The 23,148-nt window shown below is 42.7% G+C and overlaps 1 non-coding gene across 1 annotated transcript; it reads right to left on the bottom strand.

Moving 5' to 3' along the window:
- Positions 1 to 10,315: 10,315 nt before the first annotated feature.
- Positions 10,316 to 10,419, bottom strand: LOC140907982 (U6 spliceosomal RNA). The gene has a single exon (XR_012157693.1). It is a non-coding gene; the product is annotated as a U6 spliceosomal RNA (small nuclear RNA).
- Between the last annotated feature and the right edge of the window lie 12,729 nt (positions 10,420 to 23,148).

Genomic DNA, 23,148 nt, shown 5'->3' on the forward strand with positions numbered 1-23,148 from the left:
TTTGGTACTTATAAGGCAGTACCCAGCATGTTGGAGGCCCAATATCTCCCCAGGAGACTTTGAGAAATAAATGAAACCTGTGAATCATCTTTTTTTTTTTCTCTTACATTGGCTTTTCTTTGTTACTCTTGCTTAATACTCACCAAAGCGACTTCCAACCAAAATGCAAAAGGCGAGAATTTAGTTCATTAACCTACTTTAAGATGTGCTCCAAAAATACCTGGGTGATGAGTCTTTTTAAATGTAGGTCCTCTAAACAAAACACTTTTTTCTGACTATTGGTTCTGAATGTGCTACACTTGAAATGGGCCCTTGTAGTGATAGTGAGGGGAGAAATGAAGGTGGCTGTCTGCCACGTTTATATGCCCCGTTCTGTGACTAGTGTAAGTCAGAGCAACCTCAGGGCACCTTGATGCCAGCAACCTTCAGACATGTCAGATACAACTCCTCACTCCCCCACTCCCTCACCCCATGGCAGGCTGGAATTAAAGTAGTAAATCTCCTATTTCTACACGCTCTATTATTGTTAACTTGTATTTGGGACTGAGGCCTCACTGTCCTAGGTGCTGTACAAAAAATAGTAAAACGTGGTTCCTACCCCGAAGAGTTTATAATCGAACTTTGGAACAAGATGAAGGAGAAAGCGAAGGGTGGGGATAGGTAACGCAGATAACAGCATGCGATTACATAGGCTACTTAATGCACAACTTGAGCTTGATTAATTTACTGCTGTCCCTGTTTACTGCAGCTGTGAGAAATCTCAATGAGGCATGTTCATGATGTTCTCTTCACAATGTTTTCATTAACATGTTGTGTCTGATGCCTAACAATGAGGATGCTTTAATAACACAATTGCCTGAACATATATGGAGAAAGAACAGTGTGAATAATGTACAGCAAGTATGGAATGTGTTCAGAAGGAAAGCTTTTTACTAGAAAGTGCAATGCTTTTTTCACACCACATAATATTTTTGTTGCTTGTGTGGATATCATGGAGGCTCGCTGTGTCTCTGAAAGAAACAATTCTGAGAAAAATAGCTGACAGAGTTTGGGTGCTGCAAGTCACTGGCCCTGGCAATCATCACTGAGAGAAACATGCCTTTGTTAATGTTCTAAAAATCAACCCATGATGCTGACTGGAAAAGCCAGATGCCTTCTCACTCGTGCTGGAAGCTGTACAATTGAAAAATAACCAAGTTCAATAATGGAAAAATGATTAGCAATTGGGATCTTCTAGTACATGGGGTGGGGAAGACTCCTGAATTGCTCTCAGACTAAATATCCCAACAAACAGAATTGGAAAATGGTTAAACAGTACAGCCTTTCTTCTTCCCAATGCTTAGCAAGCCTGTTATTTTTGTCTAAATCCATCTCAGGGTTTCAACAGATCCTACTTCAGCAAATTGGGCTCGGTATTGTATTAGCAAAGGAATGGAACGTAGGGAGGAAAGTGAAATATCTTAAACCCCCCAATTTAGGAAGCCTAGGAATATAAATAAAATTGAATAAAATAGCTGACCAGAGCCCAGAAGAGCTTCTGAAACCACATCATTGCCAAAAGTTGGTGACTTTAAGAACCAGACAGATCTGGTGATCATAGAGAGAAGAGTCAGATCAGGTTGGGCTAAGATCTGGAGGGGAAGATGATGTGGGAGGAAGGAAAGATGCCCAATGTGTTCAGGAAAAAAAATGGAATATGTTTTTGATAAGTAGTTGTTCCCTTCAATGCCGACCTCTCTGGACTGAATCTCCATCTGTTATAGATAGACATCTGCCTATCTATAACTGTCCTCTGAATACTGAAAATTTCTTGTTTCCCCAGGGAACAAAACAGTATATTCTCTGTTTGGTTGTGTGTTTTTTGCAGATGAAATTCTACCCTGTGTAAAACCTCGCTCTACTGCCTAGAACTCATTGATATTTTTCATATGACTATTTCTTTGACTTCAGTAATCATTTCAGTGGTGTTTCTTTAAACAGGATTAGCTTCCACCCTGTGCTGGGGGGCTCTGACAGCATGTTGCCTTCAGTGGAGTCCACTCTTGGTTCTGCTTAGAGAAAAAGACCCTGAAGCACAACACCACCATCTCTCTGAGTCTCTTGCTGTTGATAACCAAGCTAAAGAATGAATTGTGCCAGTGTGAGAATGTTGCTGTGTGCTCTACCAAGAGTGTGGCAAACAACATATTTTCAGGAAAACAGGACATATGAAATATCTCTTGTTGCCCTGAGAGAAGGCAGCCCAGAAGCCCACTGCAGGTCTAAGAGACTTTCTCTCATAGTCATACTGCTGTAAATTAACTATACTAGTACTGAACTGGAGCAAATCCTAGATGTGGAGAGAATGCTTTTAATCCCTTTATTTGGGGTGGGTCGGGGGAGGGAGCACACGAGGGGGGACATACCTTTGCCCAAACTCCTGTAGTAATGCCCAGTTAAAGACCAGTTTAGGAGCAGGTATCACCACTGACATTCCTATAGACCTGAAGTTTAGCTCTCTCCCTGGAATCCATCCCTTGCTAATTTTGAATGGTCTATCATTGCCTTAATATCTGCATCCGCCTCTCGGCTGGGGAGGTTGGGTTGGGCACACGTTATGCGAAGGCTGGATTCTCCCCAGGCCCATACAGCAGGAGATTTGGCAAAGAGCCGAATCCATTTTGTTGTGAGTTAACTTTGTTTGTTCCCCAAGTTGGATTTAATGGATTCATTGTTAATTTTTAGAGTGTGCATGTTTGTCCCCCCCGGTAGTGAATCTTTCAGATGTTATTTACCTAAGGGGGAGTAGAGGCTTTTGCAGACTTGCTCTTTAAAGGCGAGAGAATTACAGTACTTTCTCCAATGTAAATCAGGCACCATCAATTACAGTGAAAGGTGACCTGCAAGTGTGTTTGGGGGTGGTGGGAGAGGGAAAGTCAGAGGCCTTTAGAAATATGTGCTGAGTGCCCTAAGTATCCAGGGAGGACGAGGGACATTCAACACATTTGTCATGTACCTTACCTTTAGTTTTCTTTTTCAGGTATGAGTCATCCAGACCTGCCACAGATCACTGACTCCAGCTCCATGTGCTATATTAGTACTGGTTATTTTGGGGCCATTCAGCACATAATGCTAAGGCACTTTTAATTTATATATTTTGTAGACAGGTGGCTTTTGCAATTGGTTATGGATGGCTCCTTTCACCTCTCAGGTTCTGGCTTTTAATCCAGCCTAATCATGTGAGTAACTAGAAGTTTGTTACCCTCTGAGGGCTGTGTGAAATGAGTTGTTGGTCTCGGTCCAATTCTTGGTGGACATGTCTCCGTATTACGAAACCACCATCATTAACTGACAACATTGTTGGCAGCATCAGTACAGAAGTCAAGGTGTAGGATTGAACTATTTGCAAACTCATTGAGGTGTTTCTCTCCTCCCTCTCCGCTCCCTTCTTCTGTTAGGGTACTTATTCTGTGGATAAACTTCATTCTCCAGAGTTGTTAATCTGCCATGCCTTTCTGAGCACTAAATTAACACACTCACAAAACTTGCAAATCACCTCTTCTTCTTTGACCCCAGCGAATGGTCAGTTTATGCCTGGGAGCTTTGGGACTGGTAATAGTTCCAGTTTTATTAACATCCGGTAAATGCAGGTGCTATTCTTATAAGTGTTGAGGGTGGGATTTTTGAAAGAGCTCAACACTGGCCTATCTCTGCTCTCATCAAAGCCAATGTCCATTGACTTCAAAAGAAGTAGAGTTAGACCAACACTGATCATGCCCCCCTCTCTTCGTTTTTGATAGCTCATTTAGCTACTTGTCGTGTTACTGTTCTGCACTAATAAGTTCCACAGTTAATTATATAGTGAATGAACAATGAATTTCCATCCTTTAGTTTTCGGAGTTGCTTTTTAGGTTTGAGGTTCATATGATGCCCACAATCTGTTCATGCACCTTCCCCGGGCATGAAAATCAAGGTCATTGTACAGGACCTGACCTTGCTTCCCCAATGGGAGCAAGATTGAGGCCATGGTCCTGATATCCCATGGTTTTTATAGTCTGTGACAAAATAAACTGGAGCAGGTGAATGTGCTCTTGTTCCCTCTTACTTCGCTTTTGTATCCTTAAATTGCCTCATTGAGGTTAGACGTGGTAGCGGATAATGTCAGTCTCCTGTATTTTTAGAAATGTGAAAACTGCCATTGGCATAATAAGGGGCCTTCTTCAGTCTTTGTCCTTTCTTTCTTCTAGCAGTCGACCCTACCACCCCCACCCTCATGCTTCTATCCAAACCCATGCGGCTGCCACTGCTCTTGCACATTCCATCTGACGCTCAGGTTTAAAAAATAAGCTTCCGGTCTCAGAACACTGGCTACTGAGAGAGGCCTGTGCAACCTTAATTCACACTGCCCACTCCATACCTTGTGTGTGTGTGTGCGCATTGTCATAGTGTTGAATTACATGGTCACATCCTATTTTTTCCACAGGACCCCTGTGATGATTTGAGGGATCTCTGTAAACTGTATGAATTCTAGTTGATAATATGAAGTTGTATCATGAAATGTCTGCATCATGGAAAGCTTCTGTATGTGTATGTACCATGAGCTGGCAGGGTTCTGTCATGTCTCCCCCAGACCACCAGAGACAATGGGGAATACTTACAGTGCTTTGAATGGACAGTAGAGACGCTAAAGGAGTTTGCTCAAGATTGAAAAAGCTACTTCCTCCCCCGTCTGAAGAGACGGGGGATGAGGAGAGCAGCAGAAATTTACCATACATAGAACAAAAGAGTCAAGGCATTGCGGGAGGGGGCGTATATAAGCAGGCTCAATCACACAGAAGAACTTGGGGCATGACACAGGAAGTCTTGGCAAGATGGAGACAACCAGCCATGATGAGCGAGAAGCACTCCAGCATGTTGATGTCTGATGAGGCAGGGTCCCCTGCCTCTCTATCTGAGTCCAGACAGTCCCAGGCCTTCCAAGGAAAGGGTGGGATTCTGCATTTAGAATGTTTTTTGTTTGTTTGTTCTCTAAATGATCTGTACTGTCTTCTTTTTGTGTTAAGAGCAATAATGTGGTATCGTTCTGTGCAAAGTGTCCGTGTTACATGCTTTACAAGTACCATCTGACCCAAAAGGCTCACATCTTTGGTGGGATTCTGGGAGAGATTGTATTGTGAGCTACAGCCCTGAGCCCAGGGTCTAGGTCTGCTCCCTGAGATTGTTCCTGGAGACCCCAAGACAGAAGCAGTGCATAGACTCCATTCAGGCTCTGGGAGGCTTAAAACACCTAGGGATCCAGAAGCTGGAATTCCCTTACAGGAATCTGGTGGTCAGCTGGTTGGGGAGCCCAACTGGATTTTTGACACCTCTGCCTCTTGCAGCACACGGGTCCTGCTCTGGGGATGAATACAGGTTGTGTAGTGCAGAAGGCAGTTGTATGTAGCACCCCTGTCTCATTTGTTGACTGAGTCCCTGTCAAGGCTGATTTCCCACCCTGGCACTTCGAGTGCAGAAGGTGGTGGCCCACAAGGACTCTAAAAATTAATACTAGTCACTCCAGGCTTGTATTAAACTCCCAAGGTTACAGCTTTTCTCTGACCTTGGATTGGTAGATGCTGCCACCACCCTTTGAGAGCCCAGGAAGGCACACTTGGGAATTCCTTCCTTTGGGGTACCCTCAAGCCCTTTCACTGCCCCCTCCCCCTTTGGGGAAGAGCTGAGAAAGGAAAAGAAAAAAAAGAAATCAGTTGTTGCCATCAGCTAAGTAAAAAAAAAAAGTGTACAACCTCTTAAGAGACAGAAATCCAATCCTGTTCTTAAAAAAGGTACAATTTATTAAAAAAAAAAGAAAATACATCTGGAAACTCAGGCTATTGCTAGATTTTAAAAGAGTAACTACAAGGATTAAGCACCAAGAATAGCTCTCTTGAGGTCCCGCTTAAAGGTTACAAGCAAAACAAAAGCACCTGGGGTTAGCACAGAGGAGTCCACAAGCCATAAAGAAATAAACCTAATCGCGTCTTCCTAGCCATTTCCTGATCTATATCTGGGGTTTCAAATAAGTAGTTTCTAGGTATGATATTGAGGATTTTTCATACCTGGCCCCAAGCTTCTTACAGCATAGCTCTGCTCCGTCCACCTCTCTAGCCGGTAGAACCCCCACAGATGGACAAAGGGGGAGTTTTTTCTCAATTTTAAAAAGTTCTAGCCTTCCCATTGGCTCTTTTGGCCAGATGCCCACTCCCTTCCTTTTATCTATGCATAGCAGTGAGACTTTTTAGCCCTTTATAGGTAAAGCAAGTAGAGAACAGCTACTAAGAGGGATTTTATAGCTAACTGGCTGGCTGGGTGTCCATAAAAGGGAGCTCCCCCCACTTCATTTATCATAGTCCCCTTCTCAATTCCTTATCTGATGTCTCCCTTCCCCTCATTCACCCCTTTATCTGATCTGTGCCTGCACCTCCATTCCCCTCTTCCAATCACACCCCCGCTCACTTTCCATATCCCCATCCCCACTGGCTCCAATCTCCTTCTCTGGGATCCTTATCAGTGCTCCCTTCCACTTCCTTGTCCCAATCATAGACCAGCCAGTCCCAGTTTATCTCATGCACCATCTTCCCATCAAAGCTGTCTCCCTTCTTCTCTGCTCCACTGGTTCTCAACCCTAGTTTCTTTGCCTACCCACTCCATCTCCTCCTCCCAGCCTCAGCTTCCCTCATCTCCCCACCCCTTCAGCAGGTCCAGCTCTTATCTTCTCTTCATTCAGTTCAGGTAGCTTCCTCCTCACTGCCTGGCATTCAGTGGGAGCACAGGAAAGACTGGTGCCCTGCTCTTAGTTCTGGTGCTTGGACCTGGGTTGGCTCCTAGAGCAGCTAGCTGGGTGCTGCAATTGCAGGGAAAGTCCTGCTCATCCCCCTGCAGTCCCAGGCTGGAGCATGCTCATTGCGGATGAAATCTTCAGGGGATTAAGCTGTGAAGCACTAGCAGTCTGTACTGAGCATGTGCAAACTGCAATTCTTCTGATGCTTAAAACTTGGACAAACTTTGGCAGGTTTTCACTGGGATGGCAAAAGGCACCTCCTGCCAAATTTCAAGTCTCTTCTGCACAGCAGTGTGGCACTAGAACTTCTCAAAGAAAAGGTCATCAGAATGTAATATGGCCCAAAACAATGTATTTTTCCCTATCCCTGTTTTCCGGAATAGCTGAATTTTTTTGGCTGAAATTTTCCAGAGAAGTTCAGCCTAAGGCAGACACCTGGCATAGAAACTTCAGCCTGAATGGTTAAAGTATGGCGAAGTTATAAAGCAACTGAAAACAGGGGTGTTATGATAGGAAGTGTTAGGCACCCTGTCATAAACGTACAGCTAAGGGTAGCAGAAAATCCCTCCTTTACCTGTAAAGGGTTAAGAAGCTCAGATAACCTAGTTGGCACCTGACCAAAAGGACCAATAAGGGGAGAAGATGCTTTCAAATCTGTGGGGGAAGGTTTTTGTTTTGCTTTTCTTTGTGTTTTCTTGGGAGGCAGAGAGGCACCAGGGCAGGGAAATCCATCTCCTCCAAACAATCCTGAAATGAGTCTCTGATATTACATAAAGTGTAAGTAAACAAGGCAAGGCACATTAGGTTATCTTTTGTTTTAGCTTGTGAATTTTCCCTGTGCTAAGAGGGAGGTTTATCCCTGTTTTTTGTAACGTTAAAGTTTTGCCTAGAGGGGAATCCTCTGTGTTTTGAATCTGATTACCCTGTAAAGTTACCGTCCACCCTGATTTTACAGAGGTGCTTCTTTACTTTTTTTTCTTTATAATAAAGTTCAGTTTTTTAAGAATCTGATTGGTTTTTAGTGTCCTAAAAACCCAAGGGTCTGGTCTGTGCTCACCTGGTTTACCTATTTGGTTGGCAGATTATTCTCAAGCCTCCCCAGCAAAGGGGGTGAAGGGATGTGGGGGGGGATATTTTAGGGAAACAGGAACTCCAAGTGGTCCTTTTCTTGAATCTTTGTCTAACTCACTTGGTGGTGGCAGCAGTACCCATCCAAGGACAAGGAAGGATTTGTGCCTTGGGGAAGTTTTTAACCTAAACTGATAGAAATAAGCTTAGGGGGTCTTTCATGCGGGTCCCCACGTCTGTACCCCAGAGTTCAGAGAGGGGAGGAAACCCTTAACAATAAGGTGTGCTCCCAGCCTGCGTATAATCACACTATACTTTCAAGTGGTACCTGATTTATAATCTGCCATTTGGTTTATGATCTGTTAGCATTATGATCTATTAAAGTATACTTTTTAATAAATCACATGCTGGTAATTGACACAGATGACCAAAACCATGACGTTTTTGACCACTTCTGAACCACAGATTTACAGCGAAGCAGGCTTGGCGATCATGTGAGTAATAGAACAGAGTGTACCTATTGATGGATTGTGTTCAGCACCACATTTCAGAGCATACCCTTGGGCTCAGATTTCCAGCATATTTTATTTGCCTTGACCTTTGCTCAGACTTTAGAATGTTGACTAACCACCTCATGCTGACAACGTCATTAAGCATTTTGGAGAGAAATCTATGCAAAGGCTGAGATCATCTGCGGACTTTTTAAAATGTCTTAAATGCTGCAAACTTTTATGGAATATTAACACCATGACCTTTGCTTCACAGCACTGATAGAGAGGGAAATCTCATTATAGCCACTGCAGTCTAACTTCAGTTTGACTCTATTTTGTTTTTTCTTTCTAAAAACCTGCTGAAAATGTAATTCAGCCCTTAAGGCGAAGGTATTTTATCCTATGGTTTTATGAGGGTTTTTTTTATTGCAGTCTGAGTCATATTTCACAGAATGGTAGACAGCTTTGTAACAGCTTTTGGAGAGAGCCTGGAGTAGAAATACTTGGACCTCCATAGAAACCCACTTCTTTCTAAATGCTGTGGGTAATATGATAACCGAACCCACACAACAAAGCGTAATTACTCACCTGTGCTATCCACAAAACTCCCTCAAACAAAAATTGACAAAAGGTGATATTCTGGCCCCTGGTTTCAGTCATGCAACCCATTTAAATCAATGAGCTTTTATGGCTGTAAGAGCAGTGTTTGGCTCTAGTGTACTATATCAAGGCATCACGTTTGGATACTAACACAGAGCCAGACCTTTAAATGCCCACCTCACAAATCTGGGGTGCTCAGAATTTTTGTTCACCCTGTTATAAAGCAACATCCTAGCTGTTGTTTTGGCTCTGCATTCAGATTCTGTTAGTGAGGTATTCCTATTTTACTGGCCTTCAGGTAAATGCATTGGTTGTCAGTGCAACTACATCCCATGAAATGAAAGAAAATATTTAAATCAGTTATTTAGAAACCATTTAAGGAGCTGTCTTCAAACAGGCCAGTTAATGAATATTAAGAATCTTAAATCCTGCTACTTGTCTGTTTACAAGTGTTTAGCCCCTGTATATTTTCCAGGAATACATGGTATAATCATTTGGTGATTAGCAGGAAAAACTGTTAATAGTTTGTTACAATGGCATTACCATAGACCAGTAAAATCATTACAAATTACTAAATCTAATCCCTTGCCAGTGTGTCAATTAATTTTCCTCTCACCAATCCATGAGGAAATCTTAGAGGTTTTCCTTGAGTTGATTTCTTCTTGGGTTGTCTTTGTTTTTCTTAGCTGTCTGTGACAGTTGGCATACAGAGATGGGCAGGAAGAGCTGAGGAGTGCATGCTGTTTGAGTACAGTAGCTGAGTGGCATGGGTGATCACTTTAGAATTTTTTATACTCTTCTTCTTATTTTCATGAAATTATAGGAAAACTCTCCTTCTCCCGGCTTGTTGAGATTCAGGTTGGCTACTGTCATGCTTTCGTCGGCTCATGTCTTCAGGGGTTGATTTTGTTGACATATTCAGCTTTTGATATGTAGTCTGTTTAATGAATGTGCAGCACACTTCTAATTGGCTGTGTCCTGTTGGGGAACATTTCAGATAATTTCTAGTTTTTGAATTTCCTTTTGATTCTGTCCACTTTGGGAAATGTTCCTTTAGTTTTATTAGCGTTCAACAGGAAATTAAAAAAAAAAAAAAAAGTCAAAACTCGTTCTTTATAAAAGAGTTTTAACTTTAAAAACAGTCTTTTAAAAAAAATCAATAATTCGTAGAGTCTTTAATTACTATTTAAGCTAAAGAAGTTGTTAATACTTCATAACAATTTTTGGAGAGATCATTCTTCTTGTCTTCCTGAGCTGGGAGAGGGAGTTGCTGGAGCACTGACAGTAATTAATTAATTAATTCCCCATTAATATAAATAATCTATACTTAAATGGCTTTTACATTAGTAATCAGCTGTACTAGATGGAATGCTTCACGAATGTGCATGCCATCCTCGTGCAGGGGCCATGCTATTCTTTTCTGTATCATTCCAATTTTAGTATGTGTGCTGCAGATTACATATCAGGTTGGTACATAAAGCATTTTATCACTTACATAGCAGTGATATTAAGAAACCACATGCTCTTTGCATTTAGTTAAAATACTTTCAAATATGCCTTTCAAAATGGTTTGCCATTTCAACATTTAAAAAATAGTCAATGGTTTTTAACAAAACGTTTCCCTACTACACACATTTTTCTCTAAAATTTTAAGGGTGCAGAATTTTCTTGAAAAGGGGGGCTGGTAGAGGCCATACGCACTAAATTTCTAATCTGCTGGGGGGGGGTGATTCACCCAGGACCCACCCCCAGCCTGATTCTTCCTGCTCCTGACCTGCCTCTTCCCTCCCCACCCCTTCCCCCTCACGCGATGCACCTTCGCTCCTGCCCCCTTCCCCGCAGTGCCTCCTGATGCCGCAAAACAGCTGATCCGTGGCAGGCGGTAGGTACTGGGAAGGAGGCAGAGGGCCCGACAGTGGCAGGAGGCTCTGGGGGGAGGGGGAGGTTCTGGTAGGGGGGGCTGCCGGTGCGTGCTCAGCACCCACCATTTTTTTCCCATGAGTGCTCCAGCCCCAGAGGGCCCGACAGCGGGCAGGAGGCTCTCCAGCCCCAGAGCACCCATGGAGTTCGCGCCTATGGTAGAGGCCCTCTTTACAACCTAGATTTATTGTTCTGATAACAAATCCCCACATTCCTTTTTGGGGTATCTGTATAAAGAACATCTTTACATTCTTTTTCAGGACCAGGTCTTCCCTAAACACTTATCTTTACAAATTTTCTGTTCTTGAGATAAGGAATTATATGTATTCCAAACTTATCATTTATACAAGAGGGAGGTATCCTGGTCTAGATAGACAGGGCCGTCCTTAGGCATATGTGGCTGTGTAGGGCACCAGAAAATTTGGGGCACCCATCCTGGCTCTTCCTATCCCTGTTCTGACCCTTCCTGTAGGCTCCCACAGCTAGCTGCTGCAGTCTGGTGACTCTTACTCCAGAGGGGATCTAGTAACTTTAAAAGTGAAAAAGCTTCCAGCCTGCCAGACCTATTAGCACAACATTGAAACTGTTAAAGTGCCATTCAAGTGGTAATGAAGCCATTTGCCAACCCCCACGTATATGAAGTGAGCTGTAGCTCACGAAAGCTCATACTCAAATAAATTGGTTAGTCTCTAAGGTGCCACAAGTCCTCCTTTTCTTTTTGCGAATACAGACTAACACGGCGGTTACTCTGAAACCACGTATATACTGTCAGTTTCTGAATTTACTGACAAAAGCAGTTGTGCATTATATAATATTTACTCAGAACACATTAGTCTACAGGACATTAGTTTAAAATTTGCTTTAAAAATATTTCATTAGTGTGTTGCTGGAGATTAAAAAATCATATCTCTAAAAAATCCTTGCATAGATTTTTAGATGCACAATTTGAGTATTCATCTTTAGCCTCAAATGCTTGGATCTTCAGACATATTGTTTTTTAAATAAATCCTTCAAAAGACCACCCTTATCTAAAATACACATTTCAATTTTAAATACTATAATACAAAAATCTTGCTTCCAGTCTTCCTGTCCTTTCTGTTCTCTTCTCCCTTCACATCCCTGTTGAAGAGAGTCCTTAAAGGGACAACACCCCTTTCCTTCCAGATAGCTGGACAAATGAGTTTCCCTTTCTTTACTTCTGACTATCTGATGAACTAGTTTTAAGAGAACCCTCCAGCAAAATCAGTACCTTAGTAAGATATGAAATCCTTTGTTATGCCTAAAATCTTTGGAAACACATTTTTTAAAGTTGGTGAAATTTCATAAACATGTCTATTGTTATGGAGATCACACAGTAAATTAGCGTTCCCTTTTTCTAAAAGCAATGAACATTGTTATGAACACACTAAACCTCTGTGACTGATTAATATTAAATAATGTCTTTGTTTCAGTGAGTTAAATATGTAGTAATCTGGAATAATTACTTGATGGCTTCAGAGTACATTTAAAATATAAAATCAACTTAGAAATACCGATTAAGAAAATGTAAAACAGAAAAGAGCTGCATCGTGTATTCCATAATACTTAATGTTGTATTCAGCAGGACAGCTGACTTGCTTTTACTGCAAAGTTTTTGAAAATAAATCTCTGACAAACTTCAGGGTATGTCAAAAAACCTGTGACTGACTTTTTTTATTCCCAAGTTTAGTGCTTTTAATTAGGTACCTTCTGCATGTCCAGTCTTCACCATCTGGCATGCAGTGGAAAACATGTTCCATTTTCTTTAGAAAGAAATTGCAGAAATGTGTTTTTTTTTTTTCAAATGTCATTTGCTTCATTTGGGTTCAGGGATTTGGCTGGAAGGGGGTGAGCAGGGAATGGAGGGAAGAGAGGAGGGAGACAGTGGGGAGAGGGCAGGGCCGGGGCAGAGTAGGGGCGAGGCCTGGGGCAGAGCAGGGGTGGAGTATGGGCACGGCCACAGGCAGAAGAGGTGGGCTGGGAAGCTAACCTCCCCAAGTGGCAGCTTCACCCACTGCCCATGACAGCAGGTAAGAGCGGGTCAGCTCCCGCACGCCCAGTGCGCGCTGCAGCCTCCTTAGGCAGGGGCCGTATTCACAGAGCCGAATGTGCCAGCACCGCACATTCAGCATGAGGGAGAGGATACAGGGGTCTCTCTGGGAAACTGTGACTCTCCGCCACCATGAGGCGGGCTGGGCGGCTCGGTATCCTTTGCTGCCTCGTCCCTCCCCTCCTGGGCTGCAAGCCCGGGCTGCCGTCGGGCAAAGGGGCACCAGTTTAATAATACTGCATAGAATCATAGAATATCAGGGTTGGAAGGGACCTCAGGAGGTCATCTAGTCCAACCCCCTGCTCAAAGCAGGACCGATCCCCAATTAAATCATCCCAGCCAGAGCTTTGTCAAGCCTGACCTTAAAAACTTCTAAGGAAGGAGATTCCACCACCTCCCTAGGTAACGCATTCCAGTGTTTCACCACCCTCCTAGTGAAAATTTTTTTCCTGATATCCAACCTAAATCTCCCCCACTGCAACTTGAGACTATTACTCCTTGTCCTGTCCTCTTCTACCACTGAGAATAGTCTAGAACCATCCTCTTTGGAACCCCCTTTCAGTTAGTTGAAAGCAGCTATCAAATCCCCCCTCATTCTTCTATTCCGTAGACTAAACATCCCCAGTTGCCTCAGCCTCTCCTCATAACTCATGTGTTCCAGTCCCCTAATCATTTTTGTTGCTCTCCGCTGGAGTCTTTCCAATTTTTCCACATCCTTCTTGTAGTGTTGGGCCCAAAACTGGACATAGTACTCCAGATGAGGCCTCACCAGTGTCGAATAGGGGGGAATGATCACTTCCCTTGATCTGCTGGCAATGCCCCTACTTATGCATCCCAAAATGCCATTGGCCTTCTTGGCAACAAGGGCACGCTGTTGACTCATATCCAGCTTCTCGTCCACTGTAACCCCTAGGTCCTCTTGTGCAGAACTGCTGCTTAGCCATTTGGTCCCTAGTCTGTAGCAGTGCATGGGATTCTTCCGTCCTAAGTGCAGGACTCTGCACTTGTCCTTGTTGAACCTCTTCAGATTTCTTTTGGCCCAATCCTCCAATTTGTCTAGGTCCCTCTGTATCCTATCCCTACCCTCCAGCGTATCTACCTCTCCTCCCAGTTTAGTGTCATCTGCAAACTTGCTGAGGGTGCAATCCACACCATCCTCCAGATCATTTATGAAGATATTGAACAAAACCAGCTCCAGGACTGACCCTTGGGGCACTCCACTTGATACCGGCTGCCAACTAGACATGGAGCCATTGATCACTACCCATTGAGCCCGACAATCTAGCCAGCTTTCTATCCATCTTATAGTCCATTCATCCAGCCCATACTTCTTTAACTTGCTGGCAAGAATACTGTGGGAGACCGTGTCAAAAGCTTTGCTAAAGTCAAGGAACAACAGGTCCTCTGCTTTCCCTTCATCCACAGAGCCAGTTATCTCATCATAGAAGGCAATTAGATTAGTCAGGCATGACTTGCCCTTGGTGAATCCATGCTGACTGTTCCTGATCACTTTCCTCTCTTCTAAGTGCCCCATCAGTTCTAAGGATGGCCCTGTAGATAGGACACTCTTTTGGTTTGTTTGTTTCTTGACCCAAGCTTCTTAGAGTTCCAATCTGTGGTAGCAATTAAACGTCTATTAAGTATTTTGTACAAAGCACAAATTCCAATAAGCATAGTATAAAAGTTAAGGCAAAGTAAAGTTAGGAAAGCTGCTTTTGAAAAGTCTGTGTAAACACTCATGGGGGTCATAAACCATTTTATGGTCAAGGAGGTATTATCTTTCTGAGCCTTAGCCAGTTTCTGGATGACCGAAAGCCAGAGGTAAAAGTAAGCCGGTACGCCCCGGTACAGCACACCGGCAAGAGCCGGTGTGCCGTATCAGGGTGGATCGGCTTCCCCAGGTGCAATTTAAAGGGTCTGCGACTCCCAGCAGCGGCTGGAGCCCCCGGCCCTTTAAATTGCTGCCAGAGCCCCGCTGCTGGAGCCCTGGGGTAGAGGCAGCGGGGCTGGGGCGGTGATTTAAAGGGCCTGGGGCGGTAGCGGCGGCCGGAGCCCTGTCCCCGGAGTCCTGCTGCTGGAGCCCCGGGGAAGCGGTGGTGGGGCTCTGGGGATGATTTAAAGGGCCCAGGGCTCTGGCCGCCGCTACCTCCCAGGGCCCTTTTAAACTGGTGCCAGAGCCCCTGGCTGCCGCTGTTACCCTGGGGAGGGGGAAGGAGGCACTTGCTGGTACAGGGTGGGTCAGGGCTGGCGCTGACCTCCCCAGCCCCGTACCAGTAAGTCCCTAGACTTACTTTCATCCCTGCAGAAAGCAGAAGCCTTCTGTAATTTCTTTAATTTGCTTGAACATATTATAATATAACTAACCCATACACAGATGTTGTTTTCAAGCATCCTGGCAATAACATACTTGTAGGTATATTTTAATATTCTGTAAAAGGGCACACAAGTTTGTATTGACCAACATTACAAAAATGTTACAACTTTCATTAATTTTTGCATCAATATTGAGGTCTGTCCCCCACAAGAGTGCAAGAGGAGGCATAGCTTTAAATAGCTTCCTTGCTAAGGAGAAATTTAGCTAAACATTCCCATTGCTCATTAAGGCAATATTGGTTCCTCTCCTTCTTTTTACCTTTCAATTAAACACACAGCACTTTACACCCGTGCTGTGCAAGGTCAAGCCAAGAAGCAGCACTGCAGAGTAAACAGGTGAGAGGGAGTTTATAAATAGTTAAGAGGATAAATATGATCTTTAATACTGGAAATAACCTTCGATCCTGGCAGTAATAGGGACTAGTGGGGTCATCTTTTTTTTAAAAAGGTATTTTATTTGTGAAGACGTTTTTAACTGAGTAAAGTGGAGGGGCCAGCTGAAAAGGTAAGGGTGAGAACTGAACAAGTTTTCATTTTCACCAAAGTGTCAAGCAATTTTTCATAGAAAAGAGAAATCGATGGGAAAGAGTTGGAGACAAATCTTATACTCTTCTTTAAAAAATGTTCCGACATCGGTGTAGAGAAGGGAGTGTGTTCAAAAGAGACAGGGTATGTCTACACAGCAGCTGGGAACTGTAATTCCCAGCATGAGTAGACATAAACTCTCTAGCTCTGCTCAACCTAGCATGCTAAAATAGCAGTGTGGCCATGGTGACAGCTTGAGCTAGACACCTGAGTACGTACCCAGAGGGTTGGGCGGCACTGTACTTGGGCAGCTAGCCCCTGCCACTACAACCACAAAGTGACTCTTATGTGCTACCTTGAGCACAGCTAGCCCATGTATGGGAATTACACCTCCCAGCTGCTGAGTAGACGTACCCACAGTTAACAGGACTATTCATGAGCATAAATTTCAGCATATGTCCTATGAGATTGCAGTATCAGGGCCTTAGTAGCTGTAACTTCTAAAACCAAAAGTTTCTGAAGAAAAAAGAATTGGACATGACAGCTAGTATTAGGGAACGGAACAGAATAATCATCTTTTTTTTTTTCTTTTCTGAGCTAACTGAATCTTTTTCATTTATAGTAGATGCCTGTTTATCTGTATCAAATTAAGTTCTTGGGTTTTCTTCAGATAAATGGGAGTCTGGTAAGGTCTCTCATGTAGTAGTAAGTCAGTCAATCATATGGAATATTACAGCTGGTTGGCAATTTTTCAATGAAATGGTTTTTCATCAAAAATGCCCTTTTGTCAAAACTGAAACTTTTTGTGAGAACACATCACTTTCAGGAATGTTTTGGAAAGGTTTCTCAAGGCCAGGAGGGAATTTCTGATCAAAACCAGAGAGAGATTCAGAGCAGGGACTTGACTCCTCCAGGTATCCCATCCAACAGGTGGATGCCCTAACCACCAGGCAGGTTGCGTGTGGGTGTGAATTTGAAAGGTCTGTTTTATCCAGACACGTTACAGGAAAATCTTTGATATCTCAAGTTTTCACTCAACAGGAAAAAAAACATTTCCCAGTGTGACACACTGTACATCAAAGTACCACCCTGGAACCCCCATATTCACTATGGTGATATATGTTTTGTACAAGTGTACCTTGTGAGGTATCATTTTAAAAGTCTTGATCTGTTGAACATTAATATCTTTTTGGATTGTATGTGGTATCATTGTATGTGAAGTTATGAAGTATTGCTACTGAAATATGTTGTGAGGTTGGGAACACCCGCAATCAGCCTTCGTTACAACAAAGCCAGACAGTGCTAATGACTCATCAACACCCATCAAGAAAAGAATCCACTATCCCAGAGACTCCTTAGAGAAGGCAGGTATGCAGTGGAGACTGCTTGATCAATGGGGACTCTCTGATCCCCACATCACAGCAAGGATCTTTCCAGTAAGCTGGAAGAAAATATAAAAGAGTGGAAGTGACATCATCACTTGGCCTCTCCCCCCACTCACCTCCAACTCAACACCTGGAAGAATGTCTGGAGGACTTTGAAGAGAATTTGGTCCCAGGCCAGAAGGGAATCTGTGTATTGAGGAACTGTAACCTTCTTGTAATGTCTGTCAGGGTGACAAAAGCTGTTTTAGTCTAAGCAAGAGTTGAATCAAAGTTTAGGATTTAGAAAGCTTGTTTACTTTTTATTTGCTTAAGGTAACTATCTCTGACATTTATGGCTAGCACTTCTAATCACAATCTATTTTTCTGGTGTTAATAAATCTGTTTTACCTAAAAGAGTGTGTTTTGGTCGAAGTGTTTGGGAAATCTCAGCTCAGGTTAACAAGAGATGTTGCATATCCACTACCCTTTTGTCGAAGTGGTGAACTAGGTAATGAGTAAAAAGAAAAGGAGTACTTGTGGCACCTTAGAGACTAACCAATTTATTTGAGCATAAGCTTTCGTGAGCTACAGCTCACTTCATCGGATGCGAGTGAGCTGTAGCTCACGAAAGCTCATGCTCAAATAAATTGGTTAGTCTCTAAGGTGCCACAAGTACTCCTTTTCTTTTTGCGAATACAGACTAACACGGCTGTTACTCTAAAACCTGTCATAGGTAATGAGTTTACACTGGCTAGGCTTCTGACCACTGCAAGACAGTGCAGTTCTGGGGTGCAAGGCTGGAGAGTTGTGGGGAATAGTCTGGAGCATCTTTATTGATGGTTCATGAGTGGCTGATCATTCATGTAACTCAGTTGGGTGTGTCCCTGCCTGTGGATGTGTGTGTAAGTGCAGTACCTATCAGAGGTTTGTAGCTTGACATCAGCATCACCATGTAAGAGGCAGCCCAGGTTGGTGGGACAGAGGGCTCAGTGGTCCCACAGTCCAGGTTGCACCCCATGCCACCCATCCAGCTCTACTGGAGAACAAATACAAATTTTGATAATACAGTATTCAATTTTTTAAGATTATTGGATAGTTAGTCAAAGACCTTCTCACCCCCGCCACCAAAACCCTGTCGGGCACTGTGATAAATTAAAGATTATGACCCTCCTTTCATGGGTGGAAAGTTATCAGTAAAAAGGATTTGAAACAACTCCCACTGTCATTATTCATCAGTATAAATAGGAATGTGCGGTTAAAACCAATAAGAAATGTTTAAACAATGTTGTTGTTTTCCCTGCTTAACATCTAAGCAGAAGTCGGTTTAGCTGAGAAATGCATTGATGCAAATCCATCAGACCGTTTGTATGCATTATGTAGTGTGGTCTGGTAGCACCCATGCAATAGATTTGTCATCTTTTTCAAAGGGGTTAAACACAGCTATAAACATTCACTCACTTCAAATCCAACAAATCTGGTAATTTCATTTATCCCCTTGAAACAAATTTTTAAAATATAACTTTTTTTCTTTTTCTTAAATTACCAACTAACATCCAGGGAGCTGAAGATTTTGAATCTAATCTTTGGGTAGCTAATCTTAGCAGCACTGATAAGGTTGGAGACGACACAAGTTCTATAAACGAGAGAACAAGAAAAGGCTTTTGAGTGGGGAAGGATGGTTTTCTGGCTAAAGCACTATTTGGCACCTGGGGTCTGGATTATATTCCCAGCTCTGTCACATTCTCCGTGTGCTTTGCCCAAATTCACACACCCAATACTTTCAAAACCTCCCACTAAATTTGAGTGCTTTGATTTTTGGTTGCCCAACTAGAGGCACAGAGGGTCTGAGAATCTGAAATCAAAGCTGCTCATCTAGCATGATCTAGCCCAAAATTTCTCATCTTCGATAACCAAAAATGAAGACACTGACAATGAGTGGATACATTTAAAAAAACTAAACCTATCTGTGCCTTAATTTACCCATTGCAAAATGTAGAGTAGAGCTGGTTGGGAATGGGAATTCCCATTCTCTGGGGTAAGTGCTAACATTTCAGATAGAAAATATTTGTTTGATTCAGAACAAAAAGTGGAAATTTGGAAATTTCTGAAAATTCTGAAAAATTTTGATTAGGGACCATTGAAATGTTTTGTTTAGACTTCATATTTAAGATATATAAACATTATATTTATATAATGTAAATGAATATAAAATTAATGTTTTAATATATATATAAAAATAATAAAGAAATTAACTGAAACAAAGTCTTTCAACTTTTCTCATTGGAAAATTTTGTTGAAATTGACACCTTGTCATACAACATTTTGATTTAGAAGAAACTGAATTCTTCAGCAAAAAACGGCTCAGTTGAAAACTTCTCAGTCGGCCCTAATGTGAATGTTTACCTTCCTCGCTCCAAACCTTTGTGAGTCTTAGCATTCATAAAGTGCCGTGAGAACGTCATATGGAAGGCTGTTCTGCAAATTATTATTTTATTACGGGCATGGATGGATAAACAAAAATAACAAGCTTATCTGAAAACCCTACAGTAATACCAAGGCAAGCACTGGAAGAGGTACTGATCTTGCATATCTAATTTGGGCCCATCTTAAGTGTCCTGACACTTCTCCCCCTTTCTGTCAATTTTGGGGACTTTTGTTCAGCCTGCTGTGTGGATAGGCGAACAGTAGAGTCATTTCTCCAGAGAGTCCCCCACTCTTGGAAGGACTGAGTTATGAGAGCAGGAATGGCTCAAATCTACTGCTTCTTGATTGTGGGAGATGTGTGAATGTAAGCAGCTCTTTCAAAGGGACAACTATAATTGAAGTATTAAAGGAGCTTGATATTATTAATGACCTCTGCTGAAAAGCACTGTTGAATTACCATCTGTTAGCTCATCACTGCCAAATCCCTGCAAGACTGGGCTGGCTGAATATAAGCAGGCAGAACTGCTAGCTTTGAAGGCTTGTGAACAGGGGGAAGCTATTGTGAAATAAGCGAGGGTGTGAATTTTAAAACACTAACTTTCCATTTGGACACTTATTTCACACTAAGACAACCTTTTTGCAGTTTATCTTAATCCACAAAAAAGGCAGATGGTGTGTCCATACAGGGAGCAAGTATTAAATAGCTATTCCAGGCCATTTCCTTGCGTGGACAAGCCCTTGAGTTTTGTTTTGTTAAGGCTGGTAGTGGTAACGTTAATGGTGTACAATTTGCACTGTCGTTTGTGTTAATGTTTGAGACCCTACTCCTCTTTAAAATCAATGGGAGCTCTGCTTAAATAATAAGGATTACAGGATTTGGTCCAAAAAGAAAAGGAGTACTTGTGGCACCTTAGAGACTAACCAATTTATTTGAGCTTAAGCTTTCGTGAGCTACAGCTCACTTCATCGGATGCATACTGTGGAAACTGTGGATTTGGTCCAGTATTTCCAGAACTGGGCACATTTCTTGTTGATCTAAATCATGAGCCTGATACTTAGAGAAGTAAAACAATTAGCTAAATTAGCTTCATCACCACTAGAAACATAGCAGAGCAAAACTTGCAATGTGGAAAATGACAACATTAATAGGAAGCGTTAGTTTATACGTCTCAGACAGAATTCCATATTATGCATTCCAAAGATGGCTATTTTTTTCTCCTTCTTTCCCATATTAATCAGAGACTTTTTTTAAAGACATACAGATAAGAGAATTTCATTGCCAGAAGTGAGTTCCAATGATAGGAGCCTGCCACTGGGAAAGCTGTTTTCTGTAATTATGTGACCTACCCTAGAAGATGACAGTCACAACGTTCCACTGGAACACAACTGTTGTGGGAGATCGTGGTCTTGGGGGCAGGGGGACAGAGAGAGAGAGAGAGTCCCTCAAGTGCCAAGTGCTAATGTTTTGGATGGCTTTGAAAATCATAAGAGATTTTACTTGACTTTACAGCGGGGAAGCCAGTGGAGTGAACAGTGCACTGGGGTAGGTGCTGTTTGTGGCAAGCATTGTTGAGCATGCAGGTGGCTACATTCTCAGCTAGCTGGAAACTTCCATAGGCTCTGGCTTCGCTCCCTAGGAACAGAGAACTACAAAATAATCAAGCCTATAGGTCACGTATGTGGATCACCATGGCCAGTTCAGAGTCTGATTTGAACAGGGCATAGTCTTCTGGACAGCCAAAGGTGGAAGAGGGCATTTCTAGCAGCTGCAGCTGTCTGGGTTTCCAGTAGTTGTGAAGGTCCCAGAAAGTAACAGTCTTGATAGCTGAGAGGCAAACACTCTTTTTGGAGAGGAAAATGGAGGAAGCAATCAGTAGCACTCCATTTTGTTCAGCTTCAAGCAACCATTCTTCATCCAGATGTTGATGCCTCCCAGCCACTGGAATTGGTGATGTCTGTCTGATATAAAGGAAATGTTGAGGTGGATATTCTCCCTGCATGCTGACATTTCAGCCCATGCTGTTGAGTAATCACAATCTATTAAGTTACCTGGCACTTCCCATTGTGAGACCCTGTTTTCAGTGGCTTATACCTTTGCCAAACTTTAACTGTTTAGGCTGAAATTTTCCATGCCAAGGGTCTGCATCAAACTGAATTGTTAGGGGAAATTCAACGTTTCTGAGAACCAGGCTAGGGAAAAACATATTTTTGGCATTCAAAAACAATTTTGGCAGTCTTCTTTGAGAAGTTCTAGAGCCCCCATGCTTTGGAGCAGGAACTTAAAATATGGCAGGAGACTGCCTTTGTCAAAGATGTGCCTTTTGCTCTTCCTATGAAAATCTGCTCAAATTTATCCAAGCTATAAATCTTTGAAAAATCTCATTCACCCACATGTTCAGCTGAGACTTCTTAGAGTTTATCAGCTTAATTGCCTGAAGATTCGGCCTGCACAGGGCATGCTCCAGACCTTCACAACTTCTACATGTAAACAGACTGTGCATGCATCTGTCTCTAGTGTGCTGTCAATGACCTCCTTGCTGGCACCCGGCAGCATGGAGGAGGAAGCTACCTGGGTAAAATACAGAGGGAGCAAGAGTGGGGCTGGAGGCAAGGAAAAGGAGTAGACTTGGAGGAGGATCCTGTTGAGGTTGGCACCGAGAGAGGGTAGGAGTAGGAGGGGAAAAGAGAGGAACTGGGAAGAAAGACTGTGGGTAGGTCTGGCTGGGACTAGCTGGGCAAGGAGGCTGGGACTGGAAGGCACAGAGGGGAGATTGGGACTGAAGTGAATGGAGGAGATGGAGTCAGCTTATGTTGGGTCGGAGGGACACTGAGAATTGATCTCTGTACATATTGTACACTGATACAAGAGTCCTTTGGAAATTGTATGTGATCATATAATTGAAGGCTGTATCATAATGCATATGCACAAGAGGAGCTGAATTAAGGTTGCATGGCCAACCTTAAATCTGGAATTTCCTAATCTTTTGAGTACTTGATTTTGTAACCACCATTTTTCTGTACATGTATAATTTCAGGAAGGTGTTGCAAACCATTGACAGGAATAAAACTTAGTATCTAGAAACAGGTGGCAACCTTAAAAATTAAATGGTAATTTTTAGGATGCATGAAATATGCTATTAGATATTTTTACTTAAAATAGTTTGTTATATTTGCACATTACAAGTTGGAACACGCTGCTTTTGTATTGTTACAGGCATGGACATAAGGTTTGCTGTGATTCTGGACCAGTAGGAATCAGATGGGACCCTCTTTGGCATCTTATCAACACAAGGTTCACGTTATTATTGAACTTGATTTGGGTATCTCAAATGCCAAGGCTCTGTGTGCTACTTGTGTGTAGCATCTCTGGGTTGGCTCTAGAATGACCAGCTGTTACAGTTGTGGTTTGATGCAAAATAGGCTGGTTATAATGAAACGGCCAAACAGTACAGTCTATAGACAAGTTAAGTGTACATAATAAAAAATGCAATTACTGAAGGGAGGGGGTCTGGAAGC

The sequence above is a fragment of the Lepidochelys kempii genome, chromosome 2 (assembly GCF_965140265.1).
Source record: "Lepidochelys kempii isolate rLepKem1 chromosome 2, rLepKem1.hap2, whole genome shotgun sequence".
Lineage (NCBI taxonomy): Eukaryota > Metazoa > Chordata > Testudines > Cheloniidae > Lepidochelys > Lepidochelys kempii.